Source organism: Hemiscyllium ocellatum, chromosome 14 (genome assembly GCF_020745735.1).
Source record: "Hemiscyllium ocellatum isolate sHemOce1 chromosome 14, sHemOce1.pat.X.cur, whole genome shotgun sequence".
In the NCBI taxonomy this organism is placed as follows: domain Eukaryota; kingdom Metazoa; phylum Chordata; class Chondrichthyes; order Orectolobiformes; family Hemiscylliidae; genus Hemiscyllium; species Hemiscyllium ocellatum.
This window is the reverse complement of record NC_083414.1, coordinates 7,359,829-7,373,170: the sequence shown is the minus strand read 5'-3', so window position 1 is coordinate 7,373,170 and position 13,342 is coordinate 7,359,829. Positions and strand designations below refer to the sequence as shown.

Genomic DNA, 13,342 nt, shown 5'->3' with positions numbered 1-13,342 from the left:
ATTTCATAAAGCCCCCCTTATTTTGAGGAGAATTTTTTTTATTCACAAGGTTGTGGATGTACAGGGATGCTGGAAATGCGCAGCAGGTCAGGCAGCATCCAAGGAGCAGGAGAATCGACGTTTCGGGCATGAGCCTTCTTCAGGCTCATGCCCGAAACGTCGATTCTCCTGCTCCTTGGATGCTGCCTGACCTGCTGCGCTTTTCCAGCAACACATTTTCAGCTCTGATCTCCAGCATCTGCAGTCCTCACTTTCTCCTAGATGTACAGGGATGGGATGGGTAAGAAAACATTGAAATGTTCGATCAGCAACAATCATATTGAATGCTGGAGCAGGCTCGATGGGCTGAATGGCCTGCATCTATTCCTACATTAGCATCCTCCAAACCCCTCCCCTCTCTGGTCGAGTCTGTTTCTCTCCTCGTTTGCACTGACCTTGTTTAAGAGCAACTGGGGACAGGCGCTGGTGCTGATTTCTGAGGAAGCACAGCAGCTTCTCTAAGTCCACTGATGACACATCCCCAGCAGCTCTGGCAAACTCCCCGCAATCTCTAAATTGTCAGACTGTTTATCCGACATCAAGTGTTGGATGAGCAGAAATTTCTTCCAATTAATTGTTGGAGTAACTGAAGCTATCGTTTTCAGACCCTGCTGTATTCTCTATTCCCTAGCTACCAGTCCCATCCCTCTGACCCAGTCCCTTCCACAACCTCTGCTGTCCCTGTCCAACGCACCATGCCCCACTCACTTATCGACCCTTTGTCTGATAAACAACATATACATGTTAAAATGTCCCTGCTCGTTTGCAAATCCCTCCGCAGTCTGGTCCCTCACTATCCCTGTAAACTACTCCAGGCCCATAACCCTGCAAGATATCAAATTCTGACCTCTTGGGTATCCTCCAGTCATAATCCCCCCCACCTCTAATGGCTTTGTCTTCAGCTGCCTGTGCCCCAAGCCCTGGAATCCCCTCTACCCACCCTTAGGACCTATCTCTCTCACTGTACTTCTGGTCACCTGGCCTCATCGCTCCTGAAAAATGACACAGTTTCTTTTATGATGTTCCTGTAGGATCATTTTATGTCGCAAAGATGCTACATAAATGCAAAATTGTTGTCGGGTGACATTAGGTTCCAGTCTTACATTTGGGAAGGAGCATTTCAATCGAGAGATTGCTACACACTGAAACAGACCTCTCTGGCTGAAAAGTTCTTTGGGGATGTCCTGAGGTCAAGAAAGGTGCTACAGAAATGCAGCAATCCCACCTTGAATTTACAAGAAGCAGCTTTAAACTCCTGAAAAGTGCAAGTGGCACTAAGCAAACTTTAATACGGAGTTGGGAAAACATTCCTGGACAAGGCACAGATGCCAATAGCGGAGGGATTTAAATCGGGGCCGGGGAGCATTTGAAAGGATTTGACAAGCATAGAGATCTCAGCAGCTTGTGGAGATGGAGGAGCTGAGAGATCAGATGGCCTAGGCCATGGGAGGCTTCGAAGTTGAGAAGAATATTAAAACCAAGGGCTGATCCACTAAGAACCAATATACATCAACAAATACAGGTGCAGAGGGCAAATGGGTAAGGTTTGACATGAGAGCAGCTTCGGGGAGGAGAGGTCGAAGGTGCGGGAGAGGAAAGGTGAGCATTGGAATATAGAAGTATAGTGAGCTTTAGGGAGAGGCTGAATAGGCTGGGACTGTTTTCCCTGAAGTGCGGAGGCAGAGGGGAGACCTTATAGAGGTTTACAAAATCATGAGGAGCGTGGATAGACAAAGTCTTTTCCCTGGGGTGGGGCAGTCCAGAACTAAAGGGCATAGGTTTTGGGTGAGAGGGAAACATATAAAAGGGACCTAAGGGGCAGCTTTTTCACGCAAAGAGTGGTACGTGTATAGAATGAGCTGCCAGAGGAAGTGGTAGAGTCTGGTACAATTACAACATTTAAAAGGCACCTGGATGGGTATACAAATAGGAAGCGTTTAGAGGGATATGGGCCAAATGCTGACAAACAAGACTCGATTAGGTTGGGAGATCTGGTCAGCAGGGACAAGTGGGACCGAAGGGTCTGTTTCTATGCTGTACGTCTCTATGACTGTAACTGTGGGAGGCAATTATAGCACAGATGAGGTTTGAGCTCTCAGGCGATGTGAATGATGTGGGAGTAGATGGTCTCAAATTTTAAGTTTAAATATTAAGCTCGCTCTTTGTGCACCTTCTATAGAGCTGTAGCATTTTATTCCTCGCCCTGTTCTATTACCCTCATGCACTTTGTATGGTATGATCTGCCCATACTACATGCAAAACAAAACTTTTCACTGCACCTAAGTACATGACAATAATAAATCAATTTTTTTTTAAAAAATCAGTGATGGAACAGCGAGCTCTTTCAAAATGGAGACCACCTCCTGGTCACTGCCAGGAATAATATATGACATTTATGAGTAAAATGAACATGTTTGTAGCATTTGGCTTGCATGCAGCTGGGAAAAGAGAATTAAACTCAACTGGGAAGCATTTCCTGGTTGGACTCATGACAACAATTGACACGTGGGCAGGGATTTTTGTAAAAAAATTCATTTATGAGTTGTGGGTGTTGCTGGCTGGGCTTGCATTTATTATTAATTGTGCAGATGACAGTTAAGGGTCAATCTCATTGTTGAGAGTCTTGAACTACATATAGGCCAGACTGGGTAAAGGTGGCAGATTTCACTCCAAACATGACACTAGTGAAGCAGATGTTTAATACAACAGTCAACACAGTCACCCTCAAACTTCCACTTGAATTCAAATCTCACCATCTGCCATTGTTGGGATTCAAACTGCCTCCAGCATATGAACCTGGAAGTCTGATTTACATGATACCTCCCACCAATAAGAATTAATTCAGAAACAGTTGGAGAAACTCAGCAGGTCTGGCAGTACGTGTGGAGAAAAAGCAGAGTTAACGTTTAGTGGGCGGCACGGTGGCACAGTGGTTAGCACTGCTGCCTCACAGCGCCTGTAGACCCGGGTTCAATTCCCGACTCAGGCGACTGACTGTGTGGAGTTTGCACGTTCTCCCCGTGTCTGCGTGGGTTTCCTCCGGGTGCTCCGGTTTCCTCCCACAGTCCAAAGATGTGCGGCTCAGGTGAATTGGCCAAGCTAAATTGCCTGTAGTGTTAGGTAAGGGGTAAATGTAGGGGTATGGGTGGGTTGCGCTTCGGCGGGTCGGTGTGGACTTGTTGGGCCGGAGGGCCTGTTTCCACACTGTAAGTCTAATCAAAAAAAAAAGTCCAGTGACTCTTCATCAGAACTAAACTCTACTTTCCCTCCATTGCCAGACCCACTGATTTTTTCCAGCAATTTCTGTTTTTATCCTTCCCTTTTTACCCCTCTCTCCTTGTTTAAGTCACCCCTTAAAATCTCTCTCGCTCACCAAGCCATTTAAGTGTTTTCCAATATGACTGTCAGTCAATAATACCCCTGCAGAGTGCCTTGCGATCTTTCAATAAAGGTTCCATGCAAATGCAGTTGTTGCTTGAGGGGAGAGGTTGGGAGCTGAAAATGTGTTGCTGGCTAAAGCACAGCAGGTTATGCAGCATCCAAGGAACAGGAAATTCGACGTTTCGGGCTAGAGCCCTTCATCAGGACCTCACTTTTTACTGGAAGAGGTTGGGAGGACAATTAAAGAGTGACACAAGTCTTCTTGTCATTTAACATCTCATCCTCCACTCTATCCTCCCCTTTTTGTTCTTGTCTCCCTCCCTTGCAAACAGCAAAATGACTGCAGTTGGTGCAAATTTGAAGCATAAGCAGAACATTGTGGAAACACTCAGCAGGTCTGGCAGTAACTGTGAAGGAGAGCTAACATCTCCAGTCACTGAGCTTTCACCAGAATAGATTTGGATGAAAGATTGCCAACACGAAATGTTAACACTGTTTCTGTCTCCATAGATGTTGGATCAGTGGTGCTGGAAGAGCACAGCAGTTCAGGCAGCATCCAACGAGCAGCGAAATCGACGTTTTGGGCAAAAGCCCTTCAATCAGGAATAAAGGCAGTGAGCTGGAAGCATGGAGAGATAAGCTAGAGGGGGGTGGGGTGGGGAGATGTTGCCTGACCGTGCTGCACATTTTCCATCATTGTTATACAAGAACGTCCCCGGATCAAACACTGCCTCCTGATGGTTGGAAACACTGCATGTAACTTGTGATGTCACTGGGTACAAAGTGAGTGTCTAAGTGCTGCACCATCTTCCCATGCCAGATTTTTGTCCCCAAAGAAGTTTAATATTGTTAATGAATGTCATGCTCTTAATCACCAACATAAAAAGGTGATGAGGCTGACAACAGGTTTAGAGTCCATCCAGACTGTAGGTTCACCATCCCCTGTACCCGCTAACATCGGCCATCGGCTCAGCACTGACCCTCTGAAGGGCATCCCACCCAGACCCAGCCCATATTCTATCCCATATTCAGCATGGCCAACCCACCTCGCCTGCACATCCCTGGACGCTATGGGCAATTTAGCATTGCCAATCCATCCAACCTGCATATCTTTGGACTGTAGGGGAAAACCAGAGAAAGCTCTGCATTGACAGTCACCTGAGGCTGGAATCAAACCCAGGTGCCTTGGCAGTGTAAGGCTAGCCATCATGCTATTAACCTAGAGCCTCAGCTAATGCTCTGAGGACCTGGGTTCAAATCTTGTCCTGGCAGGTGGCGAAATTTGAACTCTCTGGAATTAAAAGTCTAATGATGACCATGAAACCATTGTTGGTAAAAAAAAACCCCATCTGGTTGACTAATGTCCTCACCCGGTCTGGTCTACATTCGATTCCAAACCCTCAGCAATGTTTTTGACTGTATACACTGCCCTTTTTGGCAATTAAGGATGGGCAATAAATGCTGGGCCGAATGAATTAAACTAAAATCTGTAACTAGTGCAGAATGCTGGCTTCAATTCAGCTCTAAACAGCACACTGCACAGACTTGGAGAAACCGGCTGATTCATGCCATGTGACAATAGGTGGGGGCATTATTTTGCAAAGAGAAAGGGTTGAAGCAGTGTTATAAAAGGACAATAAAACCTCAAAGGACTTTGGACCTGCCCAGTCAGGAAATGCCCAGATCTTGACGCTAAATACCATCATCCCTGGCTTCCCACAAAATAAAGTTTTTTTTAAAAAAAAGATGCCTGCAGATGACAGAAGGAGGCTGAACAGCTAAATTTAAAATGAAAAAAAATCGCAAAATCAGTGGACCGTAAATTATAAATTGTGATAGATGATCCCGACTGCGTGCATATATAAACCATAAAATGGGATCATTAATCCATCTGGGTTAACTAGTCAGACAAGACGGGCTGTAACTAGATAGGCAACATCCGCTTGTTCATCAATCCACATCAATGCTGCGTGAACTCAGCATCCGCCAACTATAGGTTCAGCAGGGAAAGGGTTTAATGTTAGCCCCTCTGAAAACCTGATGGGACAGTTAGACCACATTTCCCACTCTGCAGGATTTGGCTCTTTACCGTGACTGAAAAAACAACCTGCATTTCTGTGGCACCTCTCCCAAACACAGGACAACCCACAGCACTTTGCAACAGTTCAAAAAGTATTTCAAAGAAAACAGTACAACACAGGAACAGGCACTTCGGGCCACCACAGCTGTTCCAACTGCGATGCCATTCTAACCTGCCACTTGCCCCCTTTCCTTCTATTCCCTGACTGTTCATGTGTCTGTCTGTGAAATAGTTATCAGAAGTCACATGACACCAGGCTATAGTCCAATAGGTTTATTCAAAATCACAAGCTTTTGGAGCACTGCCCCTTTATCAGGTTCACCTGCTCCAAAAATTTGAAATTTCAAATAAACCTGTTGGACCATAACCTGGCTTCATGTGACTTCTGACTTTGTCCACCCCAGCCCAACACTGACACCTCCACATCATGTGAATATCCCTTCACCAAGTTGCCCATTGTTTATTTGTGCACAGCACACTGGCTGTGACTAGGCAGCTCTGAGTCAGTCCCTGAAGTGGGGAGATTCTGAATTTCCTGTTTATATCGGCCACCCAGGGCTCCCTGACTGGCCCCAATCAAGGGTCTCATAGTCGATGGGATCCACCTGGTTCCAATCACGATAGTCAGAATGCCTCTTGAACCTTGCTATCGTATCTGGTTCTACCCCCTCTTCTGGCAGTGGATGTGGGGAACGCAGCAGTTAAACTGTGCATAGCAAGAGCTCAGAAACTTGAGCACAATCAGAGGTTTTTCAGAAGTAGCATTCGTAATAGCAAAACCAGAGCCCTGTACTCTCTCAGATGTAGGGGGTAAAAGTCTCTACTCCTTTCTCCCCTTGATACTTGTCTCGCTCCTTTCAAATTCCCCAATGGATACGATGGTGATTATCTTACCAAGATGGGCTCTTCCTCATAAGAGGAAATATTCTCTCTGCGGTTACTCTCATCAAAAACTTTCATTTCCAGGTAGATATGTATTCCTCAACCATCACAGGTCAGACAGACTATTACCCAGCTGCCTGTAAGAGGCTGTTACTAGTTTTGGAATAAGGGTTACTATAGGTCATTCGGTGGTAGGGAAGGGGTGAAGGATTCAACCTGGGAGTTACAACGCTCCTTGACATTCAGTGCCTTGCGCTGGTGAGCATACGCACAGGGAATGACCTTCTTCAACACACTCCCTGCTCAGGCCAAGGTCAGCGATGCACCAGAACTCTCTGATGGGCACAACCAAGATCCTCAGACAGCACTTTCAAACCCACTAACCACTTCCATCTAGAAGGACAAGGGCAGTTGATATATGGGAAAACCAGCCCCTGCAAATTCCCCTCCAAGCCACTCACCATCCTATTTTGGAAATATATCAGTGTTCCTTCATTGTCACTGGTCAAAATCCTGGAATTTCCTCCCTAAAGGCATTGTGGGACTACCTACAGCACATGGTCAGCAGTGGTTCAAGAAGGCAGCTCACCCCACCTTCTTAAGGGGAAACTAGGGATGGGCATTAAATGCTGTGCCACAAGTGAATAAAAAGAAAAATTGGGATGGTGGATGGGAATGCATTTTTACACAGGAGGAGGGGATTTTTATTTCTGCCTCAGATTATCACACAGCCACTCAACATCCAGGACAACCAGTCCTTGAGCCTCGGTCAATCTGTCCTCATTAAAATCCACCATTGTAACTCTCTACTCCTTTCTCCCCTTGATACTTGTCTCGCTCCTTTCAAATTCCCCAATGGATACGATGGTGATTATCTTGCCAAGATGGGCTCTTCCTCATAAGAGGAAATATTCTCTCTGCGGTTACTCTCATCAAAAGCTTTCATTAATTTTTCAATATCTCTGCTCGGTGTTCTGTTTTCCAGTGAGAATAGGCCCGGCCAGCTGAAGTGTATACCGAGTTCAAATGGCTGAGGGTTTTATCCCCATTTCCCCTGACAGTGCAGGCACTGACTGAGACACCCAACTCCCTGGTATAGACAACATCCAAGCACACAATTTTTTTTCGGCACAAGGATATCAACGGAACAGCTGAACAGACTATTTATCAAACATAGCTTCCACATAGTCCAAAGTCCTGAAGGTATTCAGAGGAACAAGCTGAGAGAGAGTGATCTCAACGTAATCCCAGCGCATCCAAAGCTCAGCACACATGCATATTCCTGCTACAGATTGGAGGAATTCAGCAGCAGTGCTTACAAACAACAGATATGCTCAAGACTCTGAGGAAGGGGGAGGGAGGGTAGCACAGTAGTTAGCACTGCTGCCTCACAGTACGAGGGACCTGGGTTCGATTCCAGCCTCAGGTGACCATCTGTGTGGAGTTTACATCTTTTCTCCTCGTGTCTGTCTGTGTGGGTTCCCTCCGGGTGCTCTGGTTTCCTCCCACAGTCCAAAGATGTGCAGAATTGGCCGTGCTAAATTGCCCAGTGTTCAGGGGTGTGTAGGTTTGGTCCAGTAAAAAATGAGGTCTGCAGATGCTGGAGATACATTTGCAGTAGGTTTGGTCCATCAGATCAGGGGTAAATATAGAGTAATAGGGTAAGGGAATGGGTTTGGGTGGGATACTCTTTGGAGGGTCGGTGTGGACTTGTTGGGCTGAAGGGTCTGTTTTCGCACGGTAGGGATTCTACGATTCTAAATGCATGTTTAGAGGCATCACTGTTAATGCAATGCAGCATCAGCCTGTGAGATACACTTTCGCCACTCACACTTCAACTCATCTCAATCTGTTACCACCTCACAGACAATTCGTTACCCTATGCTCCACACCTCCACCAGTTCTGCATTCCAGATTCCCACAGACACAACCCTGAGCCTGAAAGGACTGTGTCCAGGCTTGCTCCGCTGCCTGTACCACTACTTTGCAAATGGAGCAGTCGAATGAAATGTCAATCTCTTTTATTGCACTCCAGCCAGCACATTGTGCTGAAATATGGAGAAAATGTGAGGACAGAGTGGATTAAAACCAAGGAGGGAGCAAAATATTCGACACATAAAATAACAGACAACATGTGAAGATGGCGTGAAGCAGATAGGAGAATGTTCCAAACAAACTCAAAACCGACAGTGATCAAAACCTAACATAAGAAGCACACAATTGGAGGGAGGAAGCCTACTTTTAGATGGAGGTACATTCTCCCTTCCTCAGAAAAAGAAAACTCCGCCAAAACATTTCACCCCATCTTACCCCATTTGGTCCTCTCTTTGTTGCTGAAACTGGAATGAACACCTATGGATGTTTGCTCCTTCACTGCACAGGCTCTGGGCGCACCTGAGGAGGTGTCGTGGTGCAATGGCTAGCACTCCAGGCTTCGAGCCACGCTGCCCCAGGTTCGAGTCCCACCACAGTCAAGGGAGGTTTGTCCAATCAGGATATGATCGGCCTGCCAATCCTTCCACACTGAAGGTGGGTAGGAAGGAAGGAAGGAAGGGAGAGTCTCCTGGTCAGATGCCATCTGCCATCACCATCCAGACAACAACATGCCTGTAAGAGTGTATGTTGCCACAGCAACACGCCAGAGTGAAGCATAAGACATCAGCAGCAGATTTCAGAGAAGTGCCTGGTAACTGTGCCTTAGATCAGCAGAGAGCCTGCTTTGCAATCTCCAGTATAACGCAACAACAGTCTTGGTCTGCCTCCCTCATTCATATGCCAAGATTCTGCAGCGTACCCCAGTTTAAATCCTTTAAACAACAGTCTCAGTCACATCCTCATTACAAACAGCTTCAAATCCCTGAAGCTCATTGAGAATTGGCCGGGCTACATCTATTAACATTCCATAGTGGAGTTTTTTTTCTAAAAAAACATACTTTATATTTTGGTTTGAACAATTAAATGCTGCTCATTAATGGCACCAAACAGTTTTAACCATGCCCCCCAAACCCCAAACCCTCACCAAATCGAGAGATTCTGAGTACCTGATTCTTTTATTCTTTCCAAACTCACCAATAATCTGCCCAGAAACTGGGACTCAAAAATTCAAGAGTTGGCCGGCTGCAGATGTGTAAAGAAAACCAAACAGAACAAAACAATTAATTCTATCCTGTGTGTGGTGAGGAGATGGGGAGCAGCTATTCAGATAGGAGTTGGAGGTGAGTGGAAATGCAACCTTTTGTCAAACATGCTAATCCAGCTTTCTGCTGTGAAGGGTTCCAACACCAAATACTGTATTGGAACCAGAGAAATCTAACCCAACCCAGAAAGACTTGTTATTTAAAACTCCAGCATCAATACTTCAATGGGAGAGAGACAGGCAAACAGAGCAAGGGAAAGGGAGAAGCGATGCAGGCAGAGAGAAAGACGACAAGAGAGAGAGAGAGGGAGAAGGAGACAAGCTGCGAGCTAAACGAGTAGACAGAAAGAGAAAGAAACAGAAAAACACAGGCAGAGGGAGAGAGAAACACAAGCAGTCAGACCGAAAGGCGTCAGAGGTAGAGAGAGAGAGACAGAGAAACAGTGAGAGAGGCAGACAGAGAGAGAGAGAGAAAAAGACAGAGGGAGAGGGAGACAGAGAGAAAGGGAGAGACCGAGAGAGGGAGAGAGACAGGCACAGAGAGAGAGAGAGAGAGGGACAGTGAGACAGAGGGAGGAGAGAGAGACAGGCAGACAGAGGGAGGGGGAGAGAGAGAAAGACAGGCAGACAGAGGGAGAGAGAGAGACAGGCAGACAGAGGGAGGGGGAGAGAGAGAGAGAGAGAGACAGGCAGACACAGAGGGAGAGAGAGAGAGAGAGACAGGCAGGCAGAGGGAGAGAGAGAGAGAGAGAGAGAGACAGGCAGGCAGACAGAGGGAGAGAGAGAGAGAGAGACAGGCAGACAGACAGACCGAGAGAGACAGGGGAAAATGCTCAAGTCTGTAACAACCTCTCCCCCATCGCGCTATTCTGAGCAGAATGCGGGTTTTGCAAACTGTTGTGCCCAGCTTTACCTTGAAGACAGCCGAGCCGAGCTGAGCTGAGCTGCTCCTCGAGCCGGTCCACAGCCCCGGCTCCACCTCAGTGGGCTCGGCTTCCATCCCTCCCCAGCCTTCCTCCCATGGGCAGACCCTCCCCAGTAACCGAAGGGAAACGAACTCGGAGCAAACCCAATGTAATTGCAGTCCCTTTACCGCCCGTACCACAGGCTCTACCTTGTCTGTGTGGGGAGGGGATGCGCACAGACCCATCTTTTCCACTGATTAATAGCACGGGAAACATTTTATTCAGATAGTCATGTTAAAAAGATTCAGTGAACGAGGGAGCCGGTCTGCGCATGTTGGGGGCTGGGGCTGGGGCGCTGGGGGGGGGGGGGGGGAAGAGATTCTTAGACAGAAATGGGTGATAAAGATTGATTTCCTTAAGAATGCTTCTCAGTTCATATCGAGAGAGAGAGAGAGAGAGGCAGACATACACACTGAGAGAATGCACAGTCACACACACTGACAGGAACAGATATACAGATTCTGACAGACACAGACAATCAGAGAGGCACATACTGACAGAAAAACAGATGCACATACACATACCGAGACACACTCACTGAGACAAACACTGACAGAGATACACACACTTAGAGAAAAAGATACACAGACACACACACACTGACAGACACATACTGACAGAGATACACAGACCGATAGAAATGCAGTCTGTCTGCACACAGGCTGACACACATGGAGGTACGTACAGAGACAGGCAACACTCACTGAGGTATGCATAGAGACACAAACACTCACAGATACACTTCCAGAGAGACCGAAACGCACTGACACAGATTGGTAAACTGATAGAGACACACACATCCCCCCTTGACCTTTGGTAACTGTGTAATAATTCAGGATCTGCACTGGCACAGATGCACCTTCGTGTAGTTGGAGGTTAAACAGCACAATGTAATACATCTTACTGAACTAAACCTGAGATTGAAACCGTATCGATTATTTCACACACTGGTCTGTAACATCGTCTTCCTATACATTCACAACCCGCCAAACAAGAGTTCTGTGACATTTTTCAATGTAGATATAAACAGCACTGAGATCGCATTTAAACAAACTTAGCGGTTAACTAGCCCATAAACTATTACTGGGACACCTAACTAAACATCTATTAATAGTTGGAATTCCTTGTTTTGAAATCTTAAAAGCTCCTGAGACTCTCCTCAACGCCAACGGGGGGAAAAAAATGCTTTCAGTGACTGGACTGAAATGGGTGAAAGTAACACGGATTTTCAGAAGAATGTCAATTTTAATTCCGCTGCTCGAGTCAATTTCAAAAGGTTTCTCTCGTCGGTTTCACCCCACCACTCCGAATAAAAATCACCAACACCCCCCTCCCTCCCTCCCACCCCTCACTCGCTAGCTTCCCGCAGGGAAAGGGTGAACCCTACTCTCTGTGCATGCTCGACCAGGCGCTGTGCGTATGTCTTTGTAAAAGAATCCAGCTCAATCTATCACGGGGAATGGGGCAAACAGCGGGGACATGGAAAGTGCTCACTGGAGACAAGTTCATCTGAAACACACGCCTCGCCGGAATTTCACTGGGACTGCAAACCCGTGAGCAAAAATAAAACCAAGATCCCCCTTTTTGCTGCTGTTCTTTTTGCCAACACCCTGGATATTCCTCTCAATTCCTTAAGATTCCAGTTCCCGCGCCGTCCTGATGTAGATAGTACAGCGGCAGAGGAGGTGGTGGGGGTGGGAAAGGGAGGGGGGGGGTGAAGGAAAACCTCTCGGTTCGCGATCTGAGGCTTTTAAGAAACTCCGAGTAAAAATTCCTCCCTCCCTCTTCCTTGGTTTAAACTACAGCACTCAGAGTCAAGCTCGACAAGCGAAATATTCGATCAGATCTTGGTTTAAACATTCCACGCAATTCTCTCTAGTTGTCTCAACTTGCAACCTCATCGAGATCGGTAACTACTGTAATTTTCAGATTACTGCATTGAAACAGCCGCGGCTCTGTCTTTCACTGAGACAAAAATCAGCAATTCTGAGCTCTAACACACAGACACACACACAACCCCAAATACATCTCTCGGTTTCCTTTCTCTCCCCCTTGTAACACACACAAAAACTATTGTAACAAAGAAATCACATGGATACAAAAGCCCTGACTTCTTTCGCTGCTACTTTCTCTCTCTCTCTCTCTCTAAAGGCAGGAGCTGGCAACCTTGTATCGCTCCGGGTTTGAGGTGGGTACAATGTTACCAAAAGGGAAACCAGGCCGGATCGGAGCTACTTACTGTGTGAACGGATGTGTGTTCTTGCCATAATTAGCTCCCAACACTGTTCCTGGAGCTGCTGTCTGCCCCACTCGTGGTGAATGGAATGTAACTCCAAGCATCCAATGGGAACCCCAGCCTCGCTCTCACTCCCTTGGCAAAGTGCGATCCAAGCACTAGAGGGAGCCTGTCCCCACCAGCAGCCGCATTGCAATACAGCAGACACATTCCCAGCCTGAGTCTTAAAAGGGCAAGGCATTGGCAGACGGATAGATACAGACACACTATACTGGCACTGTCTCTTAAAAGGGCAATGCACTAACGCTCAATGAGAGCACATACACTTAAAAGGGCAATGCGCGCACGCACACATTTACACACACAGACATAACACATATGCACACACACTCATATAGACAAAGACACATTCATATGCACACACTCATATACACACACTCATTCATATAGACACACACACTCATATACACACATTTATATAGATATACACACACACACACTTATATACACACAGACACACATTCATATAGATATACACACGCACACTTATATAGACACACACAGGAGAAAGTGAGGACTGCAGATGCTGGAGTACCAGAGTTGAAAAACATCGTGCTGGAAAA

The 13,342-nt window shown here is 46.6% G+C and overlaps 1 protein-coding gene across 2 annotated transcripts in view; it reads right to left on the bottom strand.

Moving 5' to 3' along the window:
* Positions 1–12,799, bottom strand: part of LOC132822232 (plexin-A1-like) — a 541,551-nt gene extending 528,752 nt beyond the window's left edge. For both annotated transcript variants that reach the window (XM_060835337.1, XM_060835340.1), the window contains exon 1: positions 12,723–12,799. The gene's annotated coding sequence lies outside the window, so the exon portion shown is untranslated. The remainder of the gene's footprint in view (positions 1–12,722) is intronic.
* Positions 12,800–13,342: the final 543 nt, after the last annotated feature.